This window comes from Schistocerca serialis, chromosome 4, assembly GCF_023864345.2.
Source record: "Schistocerca serialis cubense isolate TAMUIC-IGC-003099 chromosome 4, iqSchSeri2.2, whole genome shotgun sequence".
Taxonomy (NCBI): Eukaryota; Metazoa; Arthropoda; class Insecta; order Orthoptera; family Acrididae; genus Schistocerca; species Schistocerca serialis.
The window spans coordinates 620,470,432-620,484,810 of record NC_064641.1 but is presented as its reverse complement, the minus strand read 5'-3'; the positions used below and the strand labels follow the sequence as shown (position 1 = coordinate 620,484,810).

Here is a 14,379-nt window from a genome sequence, read left to right as displayed (position 1 = left end):
ACGAACCCGGGACCACGTGACCCAGCGGCAGAAACGCTAGCCACTAGACCACGAGCCGCGGACCTCTCACCGCAACGAAACACGCCTTTGTTTTAACGATTGCCACTCGTGTGACTTACCCGTGACACTTTCTCCTCTAATTAGCGATAATACAAATCGAGCTACCCCTCTTTGATGTTTTTCTGTGTCCTTCGTCTATCCCATCTGATAAAGATCCCATACTGCACAGCATTTTTAGCAGAGGACGGACATGTGTAGTATAGGCAGTCTCTTTAGTGGATTTGTTACATCGACTAAGTGTTCTAGCATTAATACACAGTATCTAGTTCGCCTTCCGCACATCATCATCTACTTGATCGTTCCAATTTAAATTGTTCGTAATTGTTATCCCTAGGCGTGTAGTTGAATAGACGGCCTTTAGATTTATGTGATTTATGGCGTGCCAGAAATTTAACGAATTTTTTTCTAGTACTCATGTGAATGATCTCAAACTTTTCATTATTCAGGGTCTATTGCCACTTTTCGCACAGTAATGTATCTTGTTTAAATCATTTTTCAACTGGTTTTGATCAGCTGATGACTTTACTAGATGTTAAAGGACAGCATTATCTGCAGAAAAACTAAGATGGCAGCTCAAATTGTCCCCTAAATAATTCATATAGATCAAGAACAGCAGAGTGCATATAGCACTTCCTTCGAGAACGCAAGATATCTCTTCTGTTTTACCCGATGACTTACCGTGAGCTAGTATGACCTGTGGGCTTTCTGACAGGAGGTCACGAATCCAGTGACAGAACTGAGACTTCTTCAATTTATGAAGATGCTGATGACTAAGTAAGTTTTTCCTAAAACTTCCAAAGCGAGCGTGTATGGTGTACCACAGATTTACCTTGTTGAACGTTTTTGTCCGATGAATATCTAGAGTCTAATGTGGAATTCTCACAGATTATTATTCAATATGGTGGTAATAAATGAATATACAGGTTGAGTCACTAACTATTGCCACCTAGAATAATTCCGAAGGTATGATAAGTGCTGAAAAGTTTGTGGGACAAATGTTGCATGGGACAACGGGGGCCAAAACATGACGTTGGTTTTTTGTTGCTAGGTGTGATAGCGTCAGAGATATGAAGGTCAACTTTGTTTTTTTAAATGGGGTGCTACAGTTCGGTACTTATTTTCTGATAGCGGTTATCAAGGCGAATCTAGTGATGTGTAACAGTTCAAATGGTTCAAATGGCTCTGAGCACCATGGTACTAAACTTCTGAGGTCATCAGTCCCCTAGAACTTAGACCTACTTAAACCTAACTAACCTAAGGACATCACACACATCCATGCCCGAGGTAGGATTCGAACCTGCGACCGTAGCGGTCGCGTGGTTCCAGACTGTAGCGCCTAGAACCGCTCGGTCACTCCGGCAGGCGATGGGTAACAGTAAGGTCTTTTAATGTCAACGAAGGTCACAAAGGTGGCATGAACGCCCATTTACAAAAGGTGTTCGAAGTGATGATCATTGATATCAATGTAGTATTGCAATCTTCTTATCATGGATTGAGTGGAAGTCCTTATCACGTCGGCACTTATCGAAGCGCATGCTCTGACAATTCTCTCTTCTATGTCGTGCAAATAGTAAATATTCGCCGAATACAGCGTATCCATCTAACGTGCTATCTATCGACGGTTTCGCAATACAACACTAACAGGAACGGTAAGACTAGTATCGTCGAATCAAGCGAATGTGAGCGATGTATTTCTTCGAAGAACAAGTCGACATCCTTCTCATTTATGGAGAATGCCAATGAAATTCAGTGAGAGCTAGAGAGTTATACGCTGAAACATATCCTCAACGTACTCACCCTACACGTCGTACATTTTAATATGTGTATGATAAATTGAGAACAACTGGGTCTTTAACGCGTCGGAAACATATCCAACAAAGGAAAGTTCTTAATGAGGAAACGGAAATTGGTACTCTTACCACTGTGGTTCGACATCCTTGTGTTAGTTCACTCCAAATCGCAAGGGAATGTGGCATGACCCAGAGTAGTGTTGTCCGTGTTCTGCATCGCCATAAGTATCATCCTTACCACATCAGTCTCCACCAAGAATTAACTGGTACGAATTGTATGCATCGCATTGAACTCTGCCGATGGGCCCATCCACATTCATAGGGATGACACGTTTATTAATTTGATTTTATTTGCTTACGAGACTACATTCACGAACCATCGAAATGTTAATTTACATAACATGCATTACTGAGCAACTGAAAATCCATGTTGGCTGTGGCAAGTTGCACACCAAAAAACGTGGTCGGTGAATTAGGGTGTGGGATTCTGGAAAACAGAATTATAAGCCCTTACTTCATCGAAGGAAATCTTAATGGTAGGAAGTACATAACATTCCGGAAGGAAACATTAGGTCTGCTATTGGAAGAAATACCTTTAGGAACAAGTAACAGAATGTGGTATTAACATGATGGGTGTCCGGCACATTTTTCGCTGATGGCTAGAAATGAGTTGCAGAGACAATTCCCAAATCGTTGGATTGGACGCGGAGGAAATGTGTTGTGGACGGCTCGTTCTCTAGACTTAACACCTCTGGATATTTTTCTTGTGGGGATTCGTAAAAGGCATCGTTTATAAAGACGTTACAACTGCACCTGAAGATATGCGAGAGAGAATTGTCAGAGCATGTGCTTCGATAAGTGCCGATTTGATAAGGAATACCACTCAATGATGATAAGAAGATTGCAGCACTGCATTGATACCAATGGTCATCACTTCGAACACCTTCTGTAAAAGGACGTTCATGTCGCCTTTGTGACCTTTGTTGACATTCAAAGACCTTACTGTTACACATCATTGGATTCGTCTCCATAATCGCAATCAGAAAATAAGTACCGAACTATAGCATCCCATTAAAAAAAAAAAAAACAAAGTTGACATTCATATCTCTGAAGCGACCCTGCCTAGCAACAAAAAACCAACGTCATATTATGGCCCCCGTTGCCCCATTCAACTTTTGTCCCACAAACTTTTCAGCTCCTATCATACTTTATGAGTTATTCTTGGTGGCAATAGTTAGCGATTCTCGTTGTATGTTGAGTGAACAAATTATCTTAAATTATCATAAATAAAGCTGGAACAGTTCAGATTATGGATAACATGTGGTATATAGTTAAAGTTCTTATCATCATATAAATACAAAAGTTTGTAGTTTCTGCTTACTTTATTGCTCGTTTCCCATTATGTACTGACATAAGCCAAGACACTTTCTGTCTTATATATGACTATTTATGCTGTATTTTATGTAACGTAAGTAAATTTCTGTTTGCGTGAAATCGTTAACTAATTTTGATGAAATTTTTACTTATTTATATATTTTTCATTTATTTATGTAGTAATTTTACCTTGCAACAGACGTATCTTAATGTCCTCTATTTCGAACAAAAAAGCACACATTTTGAGTTTTCTGTACTATTAATGTTACTTTAACTGTTATTAAGGACACTGCTAATAATAGCAAAATTAATGGCAATTACAGCAACACAGCACTATTAACGAAGTCTTGTCGTAGCTTGGATTAGATGTACTTTTCATTCCAAATAATCAGTAGTGAGGAGGTCATCCAGGATCTAGAACATCTCAGACAAAAAGACTACACAATAAATATTTAGAATGAGAAACAGATACGCTAATGTACCTTCCAAAGATCCCAAATTAAATTACAGTCATGGATGTGGAATGTGTCGGAAAAATTTTAAACAGCTTTTCATTTGAAAGATAACAAATATTAAATGGAAAAATAATTTTATACCAGTTACTTACATTGATCACATTACTGCACTGAATTTGCACAGAAGTCAAATTGCACCGTGTTGTTGTTGTGGTCATCAGTCTGAAGACTGGTTTATGCAGCTCTCCATGCTAATTTATCCTGCACAAGTCTCTCCTGAAACGTTTCTGAATTTGCTTATTGTATTCATCTTTTGGTCTCCCTGTGCGATTTTTACCCCACACATTTCCCTCCAGTATTAAATTTGTGAACCACTGATGTATCAGAATGTGTCCTATCATCCAATCCCTTCTTCTAGTCAGGTTGTGCCACAAGTTTCTTTCCTCTTCAGTTCTATTCAGTATCTCCTCATTAGTTATGTAACGTGCCCATTTATTCTTCAGCAGTCTTCTGTAGCATCACATTTCAAAAGTTTCTATTCTTTTCTTGTCTAAACTGCTTATCGTCCACGTTTGACTTTCATACATGGCTACAGTCCATACTGATAAATGACTGGTTAAACAGACAGCTTAAGATGTTACTAAACTCAGAAGCCCAGTCTCTAATTTACTTTGTTGATATTCATCATAACGACAATAATTTTTGATCTTACAGATTTTTTGTGGACATTAGTTCTATTTGGGTAGTGAGGGTCATATTCATGTTAGAAGATACGTTTAATGACTGGTCTGTGGTACCGCAAGGTGGCATTTACTAAATCTGACAACTCTTTCTTTTCAGTAACAACTATAAGATGCTTGTTAAAAAGTTTTGCAACACTGCAAACATCTGTTACCAGTATATCATTTACTCTTAATGCTGTCTGCCTCTCTTCATGTCTGGTTCTACCACTCTTCTACTTCCCTATACCCCATACTGTCTTTATTTTGTTCCTGATGCGATTATCTTTTCCTTGTAATGTATCTACCTTGATATCTATACTACTAATGTTTTGCAGTATGTCTTACAACGTGCTATAACATCAACATCAGAACTGTTCTACTACATCTGCAAATCACATTTAAGTGCCTGGCAGAGGGTTCATCGAACCACCTTCACGATTCTCTATTATTCCAATCTCATATAGCGCGCGGAAAGAACGAACACCTGTATCTTTCCGTACGAGCTCTGATTTCACTTATTTTATCATGTTGGTCGTTTCTCCCTGTGTAGGTCGGCGCCAACAAAATATTTTCTCATTCGGAAGAGAAATCTGGTGATTGGAATTTCCTGAGAATATTCCTCCCCGACGTTTAAACGCCTTCGTTTTAATGATGTCCATCCCAAATCCTGTATCACTTCAGTGACACTCCAGCCCCTATTTCGCGATAATACAAAACGTGCTGCTCTTCTTTGAACTTTTTCGATATACTCCGTCAGTCCTATCTGGTAAGGATCCCACACCGTGCAGCAGTATTCTAAAATACGGCGGACAAGGGTAGTGAAGGCAGTCTCCTTAGTAGAACTGTTACAGTGTCTAAATGTCCTGCCAATAAAACGAAGTCTTTGGTTAACCTTCCCCACAACATTCTCTATGTGTTCCTTCCAATTAAAGTTGTTAGTAATTGTAATTCCTAGGTATTTAGCTGAATTTACGACCTTTAGATTAGACTGATTTATCGTGTAATCGAAGTTTAACGGATTACTTTTAGCACTCATGTGTTTGAGCTCACTTTTCGTTATTTATGGTTAATTGCCAATTTTTGCACCATACAGATATCTTTTCTAAATCGTTTTGCAATTTGTTTTGATCTTCTGAAAACTTTATAGTCGATAAACGACAGCGTCATCTGCAAACAACCCAAGACAGCTGCTCAGATTGTCTCCCAAAACCTTTATCTTGATAAGAGACAGCAAAGGTCCTGTAACACTATCTTGGACAACGCCAGATATTACTTCTGTTTTACTCTACGACTTTCCGTCAATTACTACGAACTGTGACCTCTTTCATAGGAAATCAGGAATCCAGTTACATAACTGAGACGATATTCCATAAGCACGCAATTTCACTGCATGCCGCTTGTCGTACAGTGTCAAAAGCTTTCCGGAAATCCAGAAATACGGAATCAATTTGAAATCCCTTGTTAATACCACTCAACGCTTCACGCGAGTAAAGAGCTAGCTGCATTTCACAAGAACGATGTTTTCTAAATCCGTGTCGACTGTGTGTCATTATACCGTTTCTTCGAGGTAATTCATAATGTTCGAACACAATATATTTTCCAAAACCCTGCCGCATATCGACGTTAATGATATGGGTCTGTAATTCAGTGGATTACTCCTACTACCTCTCTTGAATATTGGTGTGACCTGTGCAACTTTCCAGTCTATTGGTACGGATCTTTCGTTTAGCGAACGGTTGTATATCATTGTCAAGTATGGAGCTAATGGATCAGCATACTCTGAAAGGAACCTAGTTGGTATACAGTATGGACCACAACACGTGCTTTTATTAAGTGATTTAAGTTGCTTCAATGCTCCGAGGATATTTACTTCTACGTTACTCATGTTGGCAGCTGTTCCTGATTCGAATTCTGGAATATTTACTTCGTCTTCTTTTGTGAAAGCATTTCGTAATTATGTGTTTATGATGATGATGTTTGGTTTGTGGGTCGCTCAACTGAGCGGTCGTCAGCGCCTGTACAAAATCCCAATTTTTACATAGTCCGTTTTTTATTTACAATCCAATCCAGCCACTGTCACAAATGATGATGATGATGAAATGATGAGGACAACACAAACACCCAGCCCTCGCACAGAGAATCGAACGCGGTACCCCGTGATCTAGGCTGCGTTTAGTAGCGCTGCTTTGGCAGCACTGTCTTCGATAGTATCTCTGTTGTTACCACGCAGAGAAGGCATCGACTGTCTTGCCGCTAGCATAATTCATAGGACTAGAATCTCTTTGGGTTTTTCTGCCAGGTTCGAGACTAAGTTTCGTTGTGAAACTATTATAAGCGTCTCGAACTGAAGTCCGCGCTAAATTTCGAGCTTCTGTAAAATATCGCCAATCTTGGAGATTTTGTGTCTGTTTAAATGTGGCATGCTTTTTTCGTTGTTTCCGCAACAGTGTTCTGACACATTTTGTGTACCAAGAAGGATCAGTTCCGTAGTTTATTGATTAATTTGGTACAAATCTCTCAGTTGCTGCCGATACTATTTATTTGAATTCAAGCCACATCTGGTCTACACTTACACTGTTAATTTGGAAGGAGTGGAGATTGTTTCTCAGGAAGGCGTCAAGTGAATTTTTATCTGCTATTTTGACTAGGTATATTTTTCATTTATTTTTGGAGGTTTTGGGGGTTACAATATTCAGTCTCGCTACGACAACCCTGTGTTCGGTAACCCCTGTATCCGTTTTGATGCTCGTTATTAACTCAGGATTATTTGATGCTAAGAGGTCAAGTGTGCTTTCACAACCGTTTACTATTCGCGTGGACTCATGAACTAACTGCTCGAAATAATTTTCAGAGAATACGTTTATTACAATTTTGGATGATATTTTATGCGTACCTCCGGAATTAAACATGTATTTTCGCCAACATATTAAGGGTAAATTAAAGTCCCAACTAACTATAATCGTATGAGTCGGGTACGTGTTTGAAACCAAAATTATGTTTTCTTTAAACCTTTCAGCAATTGTATCATATGAACTGGGATGTAGATAAAAGGATCCAATCATTATTTTATTCCGATTGCCAACAGTGACTTCAGGAAGTATCTACTTCACTTTCGCGACAAAATTAGCTACTTCTAATAGCAACAAACACGCCACCGGCAACCACATTTAGCGTATCCTTTTGGAACACCGCTAGGTTCTTCGCAAAAATTTCGGTTGAGCTTACCTCCGGCTTTAGTCAGCTTTCAGTGCATCAGTGCTTTCTATTAGTAGCTTGGAGCTCTGGTACTTTCTCAACACAGCTACGACAATTTACAACTGTTACACCGATGGTTCCTATATTTACGTTCTTCGGTGTATTCGGCCTGCACCGTTTGTGACTGAACCCCTTTTTGTGTTTTCCTGTGACCTTCTAACCTAAAAAACCACCCAGTCCACACGACACAGCCCCTGCTGCTCGTGTAGCCTCTTCCTGCGTATAGTAGACTCCTGACATATTCAGCAGAACCCGAAACCCAACCACCCTATGGCGCAAGTCGAGGAATCTGCAGCCTACACGGTCGCAGGACCACCTGAGCCTTTGATTCAGACCCCCCACTTGGCTCTGTACCAGAGATCATCAATCGGTCCTGTCGACTATGCTGCAAACAGTCAGTTCTGCTTTCACCTCGCAAATGAGTGTGGCAGCCTTTACCACTTATGTTAGCTGTTCGAAACCAGAGAGAATCTCTTCTGATCCAAAGTGACACACATCATTGGTACCGAGGTGAGCCACCACCTGCAGCTGGCTGCACCCTGTGCTCTTCATGGCATCCAGAATGACCCATTCCACATCTGGAATGACTCCACCCGGTATGCATACGGAGTGCACACTGGCTTTCTTCCCTTTCTTGGCAGCCATTTCCCTGGGGGGGGGGGGGGGGGGCAGAACGCACCTAACGTTGGAGCTCCCAACTATCAATAATCCCACCCTCTGTTATTGCCCAAATCTTCCTCTGAAACAGGACAGGGAATGGCATGTCTCAGCGATAGTGTTACCCATTGAAAGCACCTGGGACCTGTTTCTCAGACTAACTGGGGAGGCCACCTGGGAAGTCTTCCGCCGCCTACAACGCCCCAGGGCGATCTCCCACTCGACCACAAGTGAGGGGCCAACCTCAGTGCGAGCAGTAACTGGGCTGTCCGCTGGTGAGGAAATGTTAGAGGACTCGGAAAAGCTGGATGTCCATTGGATCCCCACAGCTGGCCCACAACGGTAGTGCCCATCCACTGCAGCCTCAAGTTGTGTAACTGAAGCCATCACAGCCTGGAGCTGAGAGCGAAGTGTCACCAACTCGGCTTGCATCTGCACACAACAATCACAGTCTCTATCCATACTAAAGACCGTGGAAAACTAAACTACCCAGATAAATGGACTATCCAAATGTGCTATGGAACTCTACTGTAGGTGCTGACAAAAACACAGGAACTGTGTCTAAAAATTAGAAATTTAAAAACATAACTACCAAAGCACTCAGGCGAAACTAAACAATTCGCCCCTGATTAGGAACTTATAATATGTCACAAAATCGGTTTACTTTCCGGCACAAACGAAAGTGTGAGAACTGTGGCTATTAGATATCAATTTAACACACAGAAATTCAAGAAACTAAGATATTAAAGAACACAGATGATATTATAAAATTCGCTCCTGGTTAGGAACTCGTAAAAGTTACACATGGGTTACTTCCCAGCTGCTGCATCTGCCTCGGCTGACTGCTGCTGCTGCTGCCTGACTGGCTGACTAAGTCTGTTTCTGACTAACAGATACAATTTCCTTTGTTTTACATGATACCTTTATTCTTTGGGTTGTCTGTGGCTTTTTTGTGGACTTTGGTATAATCTGGGTTAGTTTTTTTCTTTGGGGTAGGCGGGGGGGGGGGGGGTGGACACTATTTAAAACATGTAGGTATTTCTTAACAAAAGTGTTCATTTTTCATTCGTTCCAAGAGTGCTGTATGTCTTCACTTCAGTCCATGTCTTTGAGGAGTGTCTTAAAATAAGCAATTTTTGGCTCACTGAATGCCTTTTTGAAATTAGGTTGAATAGATTTTATATTGTTTTCAGTATTAAAATTCAACGAAAGGAACGGTACGTCATGGTCTGAGAGGCCACTGACTATTGGTTTTGTAATGTCATTTTTTAATTAGACTTTCCTGTAAACATGTCATCAGTGGCTGTTTCTGAGCGATTAGCTGCCCTAGTTGGGATGTTTATGGTGGTAGTTAACTTGAATGATAGTGTTACTGACTAATAAATTCTTACTATAGACTTTTTAAGGATATCTACATTAAAGTTACTAGAAAACCAGTATTTACGGTTTTTTTGTTAAATAAGCCATTGGAGCTTCAAGGTGGTTTATGAACAGGTTAAAGTTAGCTGTGGGTGCTCGTCATATATATGCTATTATGAGGGATTTAGCAGGAAATTCTGTTTCTGTCACACATGCTTCCATGTGCTGTTCTAGGCTAAATTTATGAATGTCAATATCCTTAAATTTATGACAGTTCCTGATGAATTTGTTAACTCCTCCTTCCTCCACTTCTGTTCTACAAAAGTGAGCTGCTAACCAAAATCCTGTAACACTTAACACATTTATACCAGTGGTCACGTGGAGTACATAGAGACAGGTTATATAAACTAAGTTTGATAACCGTAATTCATCAATGCAGAAAAGTAGTTTATTAATTTTACTTCTTAGTTCTCGAATATTTTGATACAATAAAGATAGCTGGTACGTATTTCACAATGACTGAGTTAAAAGTGAGTGGAAATAAAATTTATGCTGATGCAGTATTTCAGAATTGTGTTAGTTGGTTTATTTCTCAAACTGAATATTTGTTTGAATCATAACCTCTTTTAAAACTTGCAATCTTTCTGTTCTCCCTATCCTGAAAAAGGCGCTGTTTTGATTCCTGCAGCCACTGGTATTTTTTCACCAGCATTTGAGAAATCAACAATTGCTATTGCAGCGGTTCTAAGAGACCCAAAAATTGATCAGAGTTAATTGCGCCCAATATGACAGAAGAAAAATGATATTTCTCTCTCTACTCCGACAATTTAATTTGTAATGGAACGTCATAAGACCTTAGTGTAATATGTATAATAAATAAATACCCTTCTGATTCGCACCCTGTTCCAGATGCTTGTATGTAAATTGCTATTTCCTAAGAATGGAACCGTGAAGTGTTTAGAGTGGAGACTGGAAACGGCGTAGTCAGAACTGGTAACTTACTTCAGTTTCCTTCGGGTGACAGTGGAACTTTATAAAAAAAAAGTAGCTACTAATGTAACTTTTACTTATAATGTTTGCTTCACGTTACTCTGATGTTTCTAATATTGCGGAAAGAAAGGTGCAATTTCGATTACACACACAAATCTATCGGAAAACATTTCTAACGCTGGAGTACAAATACGCATAGCAGTTTCTGGTAGTGTTAAGTCACAGCGAGTATTGCGCTTAATATATCCTTGGCCAGTCAGACGCGTTTGTGTGACTAATGAATCCACATTAATTGTATCGCCATACAGCACCATTTTTTAGTTTCAGTTTCGTGTTACAGAGTGATTACAAGACTAACTTTTAGCAATACTGAGCATAAATGCATAACATTTTACTATCTCAATGAAACACCTCTATTTGACCACAACGATTTCAGAGGCAATCGATGTGAACCCCATGTCTATTGTGACAGACAGCCAATAGGTAGCTGCAATTTAGCAAATCCCTCTCAAGTGCCACAGTGCTTTAGACGTCTGTGGTAACGGAGATTCGCATTTCTGGCAATGTCGCCGGAAGTGCAGTATTGTAAAATTTACCCTCCAAGAAAGGCTTCAGGAAGAAATCACACACTGTGAGACATATCGTGCGAAATGGCCATTTACAGCAGGTGTCATCTGTAGCCAGTGCACGACCAACTTATTAATCCGTTGGATGGCGTCTTTGGCACTCTTGCTCAAACCAATGACGTGGAATGCCGTTACCGGAAAATGAACTCATATTCCCCCCTCTGTTGCATTGAGTTACGACATTAACCAAAGTTCCAACATGTACAACTACATTTGCCTAGTGATAATTACATTGACGAAGAAAATGAGCAGCCGGCCGAAGTGGCCGTGCGGTTCTAGGCGCTGCAGTCTGGAACCGCGAGACCACTACGGTCGCAGGTTCGAATCCTGACTCGGGCATGGATGTGTGTGATGTCCTTAGGTTAGCTAGGTTTAACTAGTTCTAAGTTCTAGGGGACTAATGACCTCAGAAGTTGAGTCCCATAGTGCTCAGAGCCATTTGAACCATTTTTTTGAAAATGAGCAGAACATACTTTTGCTTAGAAATGAAGTAAAACACGATTACGTTTCAGTGAATTATGTACTATCTCAGATGGCTGAAAACTGTCTCTTTTAACTGGAATGCAACATTTCGTTTCATAAGTCATAATGACGAACCTTCGTCCGGGACGGCAAAGGCCGTAATTATTATAAAACGTCTGCCTCTTTCCGGGATGATCTGGCTGCAGTCTGTACAGCATCTACCGCAGTCACTTCTGGGAAACCTTCTTCACCGTTGATATCCACACTTGCAACAGCTGGTTGACTCTCTGCACTTATTCATCCGGGTCCCCAGAAAAGTTTACTCGTACTGTGCACAATTTTGAGTCCCGAGTTATCATTTTATTACAGAACATACCCATTTCCTGTCGCAAAACCTCTGAACTGCTTAACTAGAGAGATAGTGTCCAAGTTACCATCTGGGTGGCCGGAGCATCGTCAAACATTATCTCTCCGGATGTATTGAAACATTCGACAACTACGATCACCGGGTAACGTGTCACTGTTCTCCAATGACACCGTACACGGTCCCCCTACACATGTTCAATCAGTTTTCAACGTTTGCCCCTTTGAAATTATCATTATATTTGCTTATGTGCAACATTATTCTCATTTTATATATAAAAAATAAATATATAGAAAGAAATATATAAACATTAAATACATAAAATGTAAATATTATTTATATATATATATACGAGGGTTGGAACTTAAATAGCAGCAACTATTTATTCACAACCGTTACAAAAGAGTTACCTGTTTGCACCTGTTACTGTCTTTCAAAGTAGTCAGCAGCGTTGTGTAGAACCCGTTGCTAGCGATGTGGAAGGCGTAGTATACCGTTAGCAGAGCCTGTTGTGTTGATGTTGCGAATGGAGCGGTCTAAAGTTATGGTGATTCTCGTGTACGACTGTGACGGTGTTATCCTAACGCATTACGTTCCTCCACGGCGGACCGTCAATGCACAATATTACTGTTAGTTTTTGGAGCATCACCTGCCACCAGCTTTGCGAAAGAAGCGGCTACACTTTCTGCGCAACCCACGCATCATTTTGCACGACAATGCGCGCGCGCTGCTCTGTTCGTTCGATGGGACTGGGAAGTAATGTACCATCCACCATATTCTCCGGACTTAAAGTCCTTGTGTCAACCTCTACATCTCAGAGAAGCACTAGCAAACTACATCCTCAATTATTTGTTGTGTGTATTCCAGTTTCTGTCTTTCCCTAAGCTTTTACGGACCCTCTACAGCTCCCGCTACTATCACGGAAGGTATTCCCTGATGTTTTAACACATGTCCTGACATCTTGTCCGACCTTTTCATTGTCAGTTTTTACCATGTGTTCCTTTCTTCTGCGGAGACCAAATTCATTCCATACCTTAACGCTCTATCTAATTTCAACATTATTCTGTAGCACGACACGTAAAATAGTTGGATTCTCTGCTGTTCTGGTTTTGCCGCAGTCCATGATTCACTACCGCACAATGATGTGATCTAGATGCACATTATCAAAAGTTTCATCCTCAAATTAAGACCGATGTTTCGTGCTACTACACTTCTCTTCGCCAGAATGTCCTTTTTGCTTGCGCCCTCCTTGCATCGTCGTCATGGGTTATTTTACTTCCAAGGCAGCAGTTTTCCCTAATGTCGTCTACTTGGTAATCAGCAACTTTAATGTTACATTCCTCGCTATTCGTACGTCTGCTACTTCTCATTGATTTCGTCTTTCTTTGGTTTACTCTCAATCCATATTCTATAATCATTACTGTTGATTCAATAGATTCTGTAATTCGTCTTCACCTTCACTAAGATAGCAATGTCATCATATTATTGATACCCCTTCACACTGACTTTTAATCCCACTCTTGAATCTTTCCTTTATTTCATTCATTGCTTCTTCGATGTACAGACTGAACAGCTGGGGCGGAATACTGCATCCCTGTCTTACACTCTTTTTCATCCGAGCACTTCGTTCTTGGTCTTCCAATCCTATTGTTCTCTCTTGGTCTTCAGTACCCCATTTTCTATCACAATGATTCTCGTGTACAATATTGTCGTTATGAAATTGGTGATAAATCGATCTCTTCTTCTGTCATCATCAAATGGTTCAAATGGCTCTGAGCACTATGGGACTCAACTGCTGAGGTCATTAGTCCCCTAGAACTGAGAACTAGTTAAACCTAACTAACCTAAGGACATCACAAACATCCATGCCCGAGGCAGGATTCGAACCTGCGACCGTAGCGGTCTTGCGGCTCCAGACTGCAGCGCCTTTAACCGCACGGCCACTTCGGCCGGCTGTCATCATCATACAGCACAAATTAATGTTTGTGCAAATTTAGCTGGATGTAAAAATTTTGTGCCGGCCGGAGTGGCCCTGCGGTTATAGGCGCTACAGTCTAGAGCCGAGCGACCGCTACGGTAGCAGGTTCGAATCCTGCCTCGGGCATGGATGTGTGTGATGTCCTTAGGTTAGTTAGGTTTAATTATTTGTAAGTTCTAGGCGACTGATGACCTCAGAAGCTAAGTCGCATAGTGCTCAGAGCCATTTGAACCAAGCCATTTAAACATTTTGTGCCTCGACATGTTTTTATTAATAATAGTAGTAAT

The 14,379-nt window shown here is 40.6% G+C and overlaps 1 protein-coding gene across 1 annotated transcript in view; it reads left to right on the top strand.

The window, feature by feature from the left end:
• Nucleotides 1-14,379, top strand: part of LOC126474639 (aminopeptidase N-like) — a 177,851-nt gene that overhangs the window by 118,201 nt on the left and 45,271 nt on the right. The window lies entirely within an intron of this gene.